Source organism: Nicotiana tabacum, chromosome 19 (genome assembly GCF_000715075.1).
Source record: "Nicotiana tabacum cultivar K326 chromosome 19, ASM71507v2, whole genome shotgun sequence".
NCBI classification, from domain to species: domain Eukaryota; kingdom Viridiplantae; phylum Streptophyta; class Magnoliopsida; order Solanales; family Solanaceae; genus Nicotiana; species Nicotiana tabacum.
Genome location: NC_134098.1, coordinates 88,120,362 through 88,131,626, shown reverse-complemented (window position 1 = coordinate 88,131,626; position 11,265 = coordinate 88,120,362). Strand labels below are relative to the sequence as shown.

Genomic DNA, 11,265 nt, shown 5'->3' with positions numbered 1-11,265 from the left:
TTCTATGATGGAGTATATTGTGCTTATGATTCTCCACGAAGAATAATTTAAGATTTTTTGTATAATTGATTTTCCATTAGTCATGAACAAGTTTGTGGTGTTAGTCAGGTGATAAGAGCAATTAAAACTTGCTAGATAGGATTTTGAAACTGAAATTGTATAAATATATGTGTACCCATATTTTGTTCGTTAAGTTTGGTAGGATTACATCAATTGTGGCTAGGATCATTTGCCTTTGTAATAGTTCAAGCTTAAAGTGCGATTTTTCTCTTTGATTAGCGTTTTAATTGTCAAATATTTAGCCAGATTTGTAATTATACTATGCTGTAATTTATTGGCCGGTGATTTGAATTGTCATGTTTCGTATACTAGCTAATTTAGTGAATGTGTCTTTGCACTCTATTGGTTAACAAGCTATTGGGCTCCAGGCCCATTTCGGATTGAAGAACAGAAAAGGCTAAATGAGTTTCCAGCCCATTTTTCTTTATTAACAAATCAAACTGACATAAAGATTATGCTGTCTATAAGATGTTTGGCAATCTGTCAATACACCTGTGTCCTTATTATAAATTCCCCATACTTGGACATTTCATACACGATTTCAAACTTAGAAAAATCAATCTAAGCATAAACATTCGTAGCTTTGCTTTAGGCGAGTAATTAAATGATCACGGTTATGGGTACGATTTCCGTGGTATAGTCGTGATACGTAATCCCCAATTCGGATATGCATTTCATGTGGCCCGATCATAACTTCAAACAATAACTAAAATAAACATGTCGTAAATCGCGGGTGCATTTCATGTGGCGCGGTTTGCAATATGTACCAAAACGACAAGTGTACGACGTCGTAACTTGTTTCAGGAATGATTCCATAAGCATTAAAAGGCGATTAAATTAATTGAAAGCGGTTAGAAGTTAAAAATACATAATATGTTTCAAATATGTATTAAATCAGACAATTAGGCCAATTATTACAGTTGAGCGACCGTGCTAAAACCACGGAACTCGGGAGTGCCTCACACCTTCTCCCGGGTTAACAGAATTCCTTACTCGGTCTTCTGTGTTCGCAGACCATAAATAAGAGTCAATTTCCTCGATTTGGGATTTAAAATACACCGGTGACTTGGGACACCATAAACTATTCCAAGTGGCGACTCTGAACAAATAAATAATCCCATTTCGATTAATGTCACTTTAATTGGAAAAACTCCTTATCCCTTCGGGAAAAAGGAGGTGTGACAGTTGCTCTGATGGTAAGCAACCTCCACTTCCAACCAAGAGGTTGTGAGTTCGAGTCACCCCAAGAGCAAGGTGGGGAGTTCTTGGAGGGAAGGATGCCGAGGATCTATTGGAAACAGCCTATCGACCTCATGGTAGGGGTAAGGTCTGCGTACACACTACCCTCCCCAGACCCCACTAGTGGGATTATACTTGGTTGTTGTTGTTGTTATTGTACATGTATTAAATTGTACAAGTTCATGAATTGTACGGGTATGTTTAGAATCTCTTTTTCATGCATACATTTTGTAGCTTTTGAGACAGGATTGATAAAAAAGTTGCATAAGGTTGACTAAACAGATGTATGTAAATAATCAATAAAGATAAAATAGTTGACAATTCATGTGCCTTTTCCTAATTTGTTGTGAAGTCGGTGCTTTCCTACGATTCCTAATGTCTTGGTTTGGACTTTGGATTATTCAAAGCTGCATATGTCTCGCTAGACATGTTTAGATAATCAAATGAAACAAGATAGCTAGTGTTCCATGTTTTTCGAATTAGCTGAAGCGGTTGAAGTTAGGATACTAGAATTTTTTACGCTTGGTTAGTATTTACACATAATATGCACGGTGGAAAGAGAAAATGAGAGAAAAAAAGGGAAAATGTGTAACCGAAACTCATAATTTAAGGCACTAATAATAAATTATATATGGAGAGAGACGGGAGAGAAAAAAGAAAAAATGGTGTAACTGAATCCCCTAATTTAAGGTATTAATAATGGATTGTATCTAAATTGTAAGGTATCCTTGTTTAGGACGGATAATATATAAAATTAAAATAATTTTAATAAATAAATTTTAAATATTGTATAGAAAGCTCCGTAAAGAAAGAAGCTTGAACATACATGAAATGAGACTGCCTACGTGGCGTTGATGTCATCCGCTAGAGTATTAATTTATTTTACTTGCATACACAGATGGTTATGCATAATCTTATTGAGTGTGACAATGTAGTTTACTTACTACTCCATATATTGCAAAAAGTAACACGTACTTTTCATTGCATAATTAATTACTAAAAAGTTTACATCGTTACAACTACTATTATAACGTCTCAGTCACATATAAATTAGGATCAGTTATATGAATCCCACTAATCACGTGACTCTATCCGAACTCATGCTACAGTAATATTATATAAAATAAATAAAAAGTACTCAGTAGAAGTCTCTTATGTTTTCTGCTATTGATGTTTAAAATTAAACCTAATCAGATTTTTATTAAATGCCATTAAAATTTCCTGTCACAAACTGCTATTAGCTTAAAATTTGTAATCAGTACTAACTTTTATTTTCATCCAATCACCGTTGAATGACAATGTTAGTTCCTTCGCATGCCCAAATTGAGTAAAATAAACATTTCCCCGATAAAAAAAAACAAGCATGGCATTTCCATGTTCACAACAGACTAACCAACTGAAGAGCAAATAATGGGGGAGAGATGCCATTTTATGACTCTTGACTCTGATTTTTGCTGTACAAGACGTGTATTGAAAACTCTGGTAACTAACTGGAGTGAACTGTTACTTAAGTTTCTTCTGCTTTTTGTTTTTTGCTGGAACTTCTTTTTCCAAAAATTTCACATGAGTCAGCTCCATTTCCTCTTCTTTCCCATGATGGCTCATGGCCACATGATTCCTACACTAGACATGGCGAAGCTCGTCGCTTTACGTGGTGTTAAGGCCACTATAATCACCACTCCCCTAAATGAATCTGTTTTCTCCAAATCTATTGAAAGAAACAAGCATTTGGGTATCGAAATTGAAATCCGTTTGATCAAATTCCAAGCTGTTGAAAACGGCTTGCCCGAAGAATGCGAGCGTCTCGATCTCATCCCTTCTGATCACTTGCTCCTAAACTTCTTTAAGGCTACAGTTATGATGCAAGAACTGTTGAGGTTTTATTTTTTAAGATGTAATATTCTTAAAATGAGGGTGAATGGGAAATGGAGGGAAAATGAAATTTTGAGTAAAATTTTAAGTTTCCCCTCTTAACAATGAGACATTGTCCCATATTGGAAGTGGAAGACATTTTTGGTGGGTATATATATAATTGCTCTTCTTGTAGCTCTTAAAGAGTTAAGAAGAAAGCAAGCCTCGCGCCGTCGTCGTCGCTCGCTCGGCTTCGGCTTCGGCTTCGGCTTCGGCTTCGGCTTCGGATTTGGTCAAATGATTGATTGATTAATTTTTTGGACCAAATTTATTTGTTAATAGTAAATATTAACGTAAGATTATCCGTATTTGTAAACGGATATTTTCCAATCCGTGTATTGATAATTTGGCAGCCGGATAATGGTCTTCCCACCATGAAGTGCTTGCTCCACAAACATGAAGTGCTTGCTCCACAAACATGTAATGCTTGCTCCACCATGAAGGGTGGACGTTTGGTCTTGCACTCCTTCTTGGCTGCTATATATATGAGCAGCAAATGTTGAAGAAAGATACCAAAAACTCAACATACAATTCGCTCAACAAATTGGCTATACATTGCATTCCTTCCTCTCAGAACTTCCATACGTTTTTCTGAGTATATACTCCTTCGTTCTGCATTGTTTTTAACTTCAAACAAAGCAACTGTAAGTGTGATTTGCTACCGAACTTTGTGTTCGCCGAAACACTGGGGTTTGAAGTACCGCTACACCAGTGTGTTATTCGTTCTATCCTGGGAGGAAATAATCCATTACCTTGGGTACTAGGAGGGGATTAAATTCCTTAAGGAAACACTGTGAATTCAGTGGGCTCGAATTTATTATTATTGTTTCATTACGTTAACTTATATTTTGCAGAATTAATATTTACAAATACAGGAATATTGACGGGAATAACAATCTTAAGGAATTTAATATTTATTTCTGTACTTGTGTTATTCTTATTATTCTGCAAACTAAAACCTTTGTGGTTTGTGTACTCCCGTTTTGGAGAGTTAAGCCTTCGTGGCGTTTTGTTGGATATTAAAATCTACGTGATTTTTACTCCAGTTTGAAAACGTGTATTAAACGTTTGTTTGTGTCATTCTTTTCTGTAAAAGATGATGACTGAAAACGAAAACCAAGCTGTTCCGATGGCGACTGCCAACGCAACGACAAGCCGAACACCGGCGTTGGCACCGGCAGAAAAACCCGGAAAATTTTCCGGGATTGATTTCAAACGCTGGCAGCAGAAGATGTTCTTCTACTTAACTACGTTATGTCTACAGAAGTTCATCAAGGAAGATGTTCCTGATCTGCCGGATAAAACTCCAGATAATGAACGCTTTCTCGTGATTGAAGCGTGGAAGCATTCTGATTTTTTATGCAAGAATTATATTCTTAGCGGACTGGATGATAATCTGTATAATGTATACAGTAGCATGGAGACATCCAAAGAATTGTGGAATGCGCTTGAAAAGAAATATAAGACTGAAGATGCCGGGATGAAGAAATTTGTTGCCGCAAAATTTCTGGACTACAAAATGATAGATAGCAAGTCTGTTATTACTCAAGTCCAGGAATTGCAAGTGATTATTCATGATCTACTTGCTGAAGGTCTTGTAATCAACGAAGCATTCCAAGTAGCAGCAATGATTAAGAAGTTGCCTCCGTTGTGGAAGGACTTCAAAAATTATTTGAAACACAAACGAAAGGAAATGTCCCTTGAAGATCTCATTGTTCGGTTGAGAATCGAAGAGGACAATAAAGCTGCTGAAAGGAGAGGCCGTGGAAATTCAACAATAATGGGAGCAAATATTGTTGAAGCTAACAAAAAGAGGAAGAAGGCTTCTGGTCCGAAATACAACCCAAGCAAGAAGCGGTTCAGTGGAAACTGCTACAACTGTGGGAAAACCGGACACAAATCTACGGAGTGTCGTGCTCCGAAGAAAGACAAGAAAAGGGGTCAAGCAAACATGGTAGTAAACCATGATGATGTTGATAACTTGTGTGCCATGCTCTCTGAATGTAACTTGGTGGGAAATCCTAAACTGTGGTGGTTTGATTCAGGAGCCACTCGCCATGTTTGTGCAGTTAGAGAGGCTTTTGCTACCTATGCTCTTGCTGAACCCGGAGAGACAGTTTATATGGGAAATGCTTCAACAGCAAAAGTTGAAGGATATGGGAAGGTATTTCTAAAAATGACTTCTGGCAAGGTCATGACTTTGAACAATGTCCTTCATGTTCCCGAAATGAGAAAGAATTTAGTCTCTACTGGACTTCTTGTTAAGCACGGTTTTAAGTGCGTTTTTGTATCCAACAAGGTTGTAATTAGTAAGAATGGAATATTTGTGGGAAAAGGTTACCTCACCGAGGGCCTTTTCAATCTAAATGTAATGGTTGTTGAAAATAATAATAATATTTCAGCTTCTTCTTACTTACTTGAGTCAAATGATTTATGGCATGTACGTTTGGGTCATGTCAATTATAAAACCTTGCGGAAAATGATTAACTTGGAAGTACTGCCCAAGTTTGAATGCGAAAAATCAAAATGTCAAATATGTGTGGAATCTAAGTATGTTAAACATCCTTATAAGTCAGTTGAAAGGAATTCAAATCCTTTAGACTTAATTCACACAGATATTTGTGACATGAAGTCAATACCATCTCGCGGTGGAAAGAAGTATTTCATAACTTTTATTGACGATGGTACTCGATATTGCTATGTTTACTTACTGAATAGTAAAGATGAAGCAATAGACGCATTCAGGCAATACAAAAATGAAGTTGAAACGCGACTTAACAAGAAAGTAAAAATGATAAGAAGTGATAGGGGTGGTGAATATGAATCTCCTTTTGAAGAAATATGTTTAGAATATGGAATTATTCATCAAACAACAGCCCCTTACACGCCCCAATCTAATGGGATTGCGGAAAGAAAGAATCGCACATTAAAGGAGATGATGAATGCGTTGTTGATAAGTTCTGGTTTGCCACAGAACTTGTGGGGGAAGCCATTCTTACGGCTAATCGAATATTAAATCGAGTGCCCCATAGCAAAACACAATCCATTCCTTATGAACAATGGAAAGGAAGGAAGCCCAACTTGAATTATTTTAAAGTGTGGGGGTGTTTGGCAAAAGTGCAAGTTCCTAAACCCAAAAGGGTAAAGATAGGACCGAAAACCGTTGATTGTGTTTTCATAGGATATGCGACAAATAGTAAAGCATATCGATTTCTGGTTCATAAATCAGAAAATCCCGACATTCATAATAATACGGTTATAGAATCAGATAATGCTGAGTTTTTTGAAAATATATATCCGTATAAAAAGGAATGTGAGTCGTTTGGTGAAGGATCTAAACGACCTCGGGAAGAAACAAAAGAAAGTACATATAATCAGGAGAATCCAAGACGTAGTAAACGTCAAAGAACGTCTACTTCATTTGGACCAGATTTTGTGACTTTCTTATTGGAGAATGAGCCTCAAACATTTAAAGAAGCTATGACTTCTTCGGAATCATTGTTTTGGAAAGAGGCAGTCAATAGTGAAATAGAATCCATATTGAACAACCATACATGGGAATTGGTTGATCTTCCTCCTGGAAATAAACCTTTGGGTTCTAAATGGATTTTTAAGAGAAAAATCAAAGATGATGGCACTATTGATAAATTCAAGGCAAGGCTCGTAGTCAAAGGGTATAGACAACGAGAAGGTCTAGACTACTTTGATACATACTCTCCAGTTACAAGAATTACGTCCATACGGATGTTAGTAGCATTAGCTGCAGTGTATGGTCTTGAAATTCATCAAAGAAAAGAAGGTGTGTAGACTTGTTAAGTCTCTTTACGGACTAAAACAAGCACCCAAACAATGGCATGCGAAATTTGACCAAACAATGTTGTCAAATGGTTTTAAGATAAATGAATGTGATAAATGCGTGTACATTAAAAATGTTCCAAATCACATAGTCATTGTTTGCCTATATGTGGATGATATGTTGATAATGAGTAATGACATTGCCAACATAAATGCTACTAAGCGTATGCTCAATAGCAAATTTGATATGAAAGACTTGGGAGTTGCTGATTTAATTCTGGGAATTAAGATCAATAAGACTCCTCAAGGTCTGGCATTGTCACAATCTCATTATATTAAGACAGTACTTGAAAAATTCAAGCACTTGGGCTTTAAAGTTGCAAAGACTCCAATTGACGTGAATCTTGCATTAGCAAAGAACAAAGGCCAAAGCATATCACAATTGGATTATGCTCGTGTATTGGGATGCTTAATGTATATCATGAATTGTACACGACCAGACATAGCTTGTGCTATAAGTAAACTGAGTCGATATACGAGCAATCCAGGCCAATCTCATTGGATGGCAATGAAACGAGTTTTGGGATATTTAGAACATACCCAGAACTTTGAATTGCACTACAGTAATTTCCCTGCGGTGATTGAGGGATACTGTGATGCAAATTGGATCACCGGTTCAACTGATTCTAAGTCCACGAGTGGATATGTATTCACTATTGGTGGAGGAGCGGTATCTTGGAAGTCGTCCAAACAAACATGTATTGCCCGCTCTACAATGGAGGCTGAATTTATAGCCTTAGATAAAGCCGGTGAAGAAACTGAATGGCTCCGGAATTTCTTGGAAGACATTCCATTTTGGCCCAAACCGTTGGCACCAATATGCATACATTGTGATAGTCAAGCGGCAATTGGAAGGGCTGGGAGCGTCATGTATAACGGTAAATCTCGTCATATACGACGAAGACATAAAACCGTTAGGCAATTACTCTCTAGAGGAATTATCACAATTGACTATGTAAAGTCAAGTGATAATGTGTCGGATCCACTTACAAAAGGCCTAACTAGAGAGGTAGTTGAGAAATCATCAAGGGGAATGGGGCTATGGCCGAGAACAAGTCATTGTGGCGGTAACTCTACCTAGAAGACTGGAGATCCCAAGATCTAGGTTCAAAGAGATCAAACAAAGTCATTAATGATGGTTCAACATTGTCAAATAAAATTTTAGTCCATTCTCGTGATGAGACAATGTTCAGTACCAAGGATAAAGCATTAAGGCTTTTTAATGATTTCTAAATTTGATACGGGGTATATCAAATAGTGTATCTACAGGATGACACGTTTAGGAATCACCTATTTAAGTGTGAAGTGTGAGCCGCTTCAAGGAGAACTCTGTAAGGCCAGTTCTCTACGCACTTATGAAACCAGGCGGTGTTCATGGCTGAAACGAACACAACAATGAGAACCAAAGACGGTTAAGGGTTGATTGTGTGACTTATGGTTGTCTAGGTATACACCAAAGATCGACGGTTCAAAGATATCAAATCTACCGATTGACCGAGTATATCCGACATAAGTTTACTACGGAAAGTTCAAAGGGAAACCTACTTATCCAGATGCAATTAATCCTTGCTTGTAAATCACACAGTTTTTCATGCATACTTCCGTGATATAGCCATTCCCCATTCATGTGGGGGATTGTTGAGGTTTTATTTTTTAAGATGTAATATTCTTAAAATGAGGGTGAATGGGAAATGGAGGAAAAATGAAATTTTGAGTAAAATTTTAAGTTTCCCCCTCTTAACAATGAGACATTGTCCCATATTGGAAGTGGAAGACATTTTTGGTGGGTATATATATAATTGCTCTTCTTGTAGCTCTTAAAGAGTTAAGAAGAAAGCAAGCCTCGCGCCGTCGTCGTCGTCGCTCGCTCGGCTCGACTTCGGCTTCGGCTACGGCTTCGGCTTCGGCTTCGGCTTCGGCTTCGGATTCGGATTTGGATTTGGATTTGGTCAAATGATCGATTGATTGATTAATTTTTTGGACCAAATTTATTTGTTAATAGTAAATATTAACGTAAGATTATCCGTATTTGTAAACGGATATTTTCCAATCCGTGTATTGATAATTTGGCAGCCGGATAATGGTCTTCCCACCATGAAGTGCTTGCTCCACAAACATGAAGTGCTTGCTCCACAAACATGTAATGCTTGCTCCACCATGAAGGGTGGACGTTTGGTCTTGCACTCCTTCTTGGCTGCTATATATATGAGCAGTAAATGTTGAAGAAAGATACCAAAAACTCAACATACAATTCGCTCAACAAATTGGCTATACATTGCATTCCTTCCTCTCAGAACTTCCATACGTTTTTCTGAGTATATACTCCTTCGTTCTGCATTGTTTTTAACTTCAAACAAAGCAACTGTAAGTGTGATTTGCTACCGAACTTTGTGTTCGCCGAAACACTGGGGTTTGAAGTACCGCTACACCAGTGTGTTATTCGTTCTATCCTGGGAGGAAATAATCCATTACCTTGGGTACTAGGAGGGGATTAAATTCCTTAAGGAAACACTGTGAATTCAGTGGGCTCGAATTTATTATTATTGTTTCATTACGTTAACTTATATTTTGCAGAATTAATATTTACAAATACAGGAATATTGACGGGAATAACAATCTTAAGGAATTTAATATTTATTTCTGTACTTGTGTTATTCTTATTATTCTGCAAAATTGATACTGCAGCCAAATTTAACATTCCAAGATTGGCTATTCATGGCACAAGCTTCTTTGCCCTTTGTGTTGGGGAGAGCATCAGGCTTCATAAGCCTTTTAAGAATGTCTCCTCTGATTCTGAAACTTTTGTTGTACCGAATTTACCCCACCAGCTCATGCTGGCTAGAACACAATTATCACCGTTTGATCGAATTGAGGAAGAGAAAAATCTGCCCCTGATGGTAAAAGCAGTCAGAGAATCGGGCTTGAAGGGCTATGGAGTTATCTTCAACAGCTTCTACGAGCTTGAACAAGATTATGTTGAACATTAAACCAAGATTCTAGGTAGAAAAGCTTGGGCTATTGGCCCGCTTTCGTTGTGCAACAAGGACATTGAAGATAAAGCTGAAAGAGGGAATCAATCCTCCATCGATAAACACGACTGCATGAAATGGCTTGATTCAAAAAAATCAAGTTCCATTATTTACATTTGTTTCGGGAGCATAGCAAATTTCACTGCATCACAAATGCGTGAACTAGCTATGGGAATTGAAGCTTCAGGACAAGAATTCATTTGGGTTGTTAGAAGTACAGAACAAGACAACGAAGAATGGCTGCCTGAAGGATTCGAGGAAAGAACAAAAGGAAAAGGATTGATAATAAGAGGATGGGCACCCCAATTGTTAATTCTTGATCACGAAGCTGTAGGAGCTTTTGTTACACATTGTGGATGGAATTCGATGTTGGAAGGAATATCAGCAGGAGTGCCAATGGTGACATGGCCTGTATTTGCGGAGCAATTCTTCAATGAAAAGTTGGTAACTCAAGTCTTGAGAACTGGGGCTAACGTTGGTTCTATGAAATGGCAAAAACCATATAGCGAGGGAGTGAAAAAAGAAGCAATAGCAAAGGCAATAAGGAGGGTAATGGTGGGTGAAGAAGCAGAAGGATTCAGAAGCAGAGCTAAAGCGTACAAGGAAATGGCAAGGAAAGCTGTTGAAATAGGAGGATCATCTTACTCTGATCTGACTACTTTGCTGGAAGATATAAGTACATATAGTTCCATAAGTGATTAACGATTTATCCCTACTAGAATAGGTATGTTACTGGTTAGTGGTTACTGTTATCATTCTGTATTGCTGTAATAAACAAATAAACTTTTTGAAAAAATAAAACAGAAAGTTAGTAATACTTGTTTAACGAAATAAATTCTGGAAAAAATAATATAGGAATAAATCGAGCCCATTGAATACACAGTGTGTCCTTAAGGAAATTATTCCCCTCAAGTACCCGAGGTGCTGGAATATATCCTCCCAGGATAGAATGATTTAACTCACCGGAGTGTTAGTACCAAAACGCCGATGAACAGCGAGTCACTCGAAGGCTGTAAAACACACTGGAATTTTTGTGCAAAAGAAGAAGAAGCTCAGAAAATTTCGTAAGGAAAGATTCTGGGATTCAATCTCTATTTATAGAGTTGCTGGCATTATTTCTGAAAAGGTATGCAACCTTTCAGAAACAGTGGCTGTTGGAACAGGGTTGTTT

General features: G+C 37.5%; 1 pseudogene across 1 annotated transcript; it reads left to right on the top strand.

Moving 5' to 3' along the window:
- The first annotated feature begins 2,726 nt into the window (after positions 1-2,726).
- LOC107760284 (scopoletin glucosyltransferase-like) lies at positions 2,727-10,796 on the top strand (annotated as a pseudogene). Its single transcript, XR_012703161.1, has 2 exons — positions 2,727-3,176; positions 9,689-10,796. The product of XR_012703161.1 is annotated as a scopoletin glucosyltransferase-like (transcript).
- The last annotated feature ends 469 nt before the right edge of the window (positions 10,797-11,265 follow it).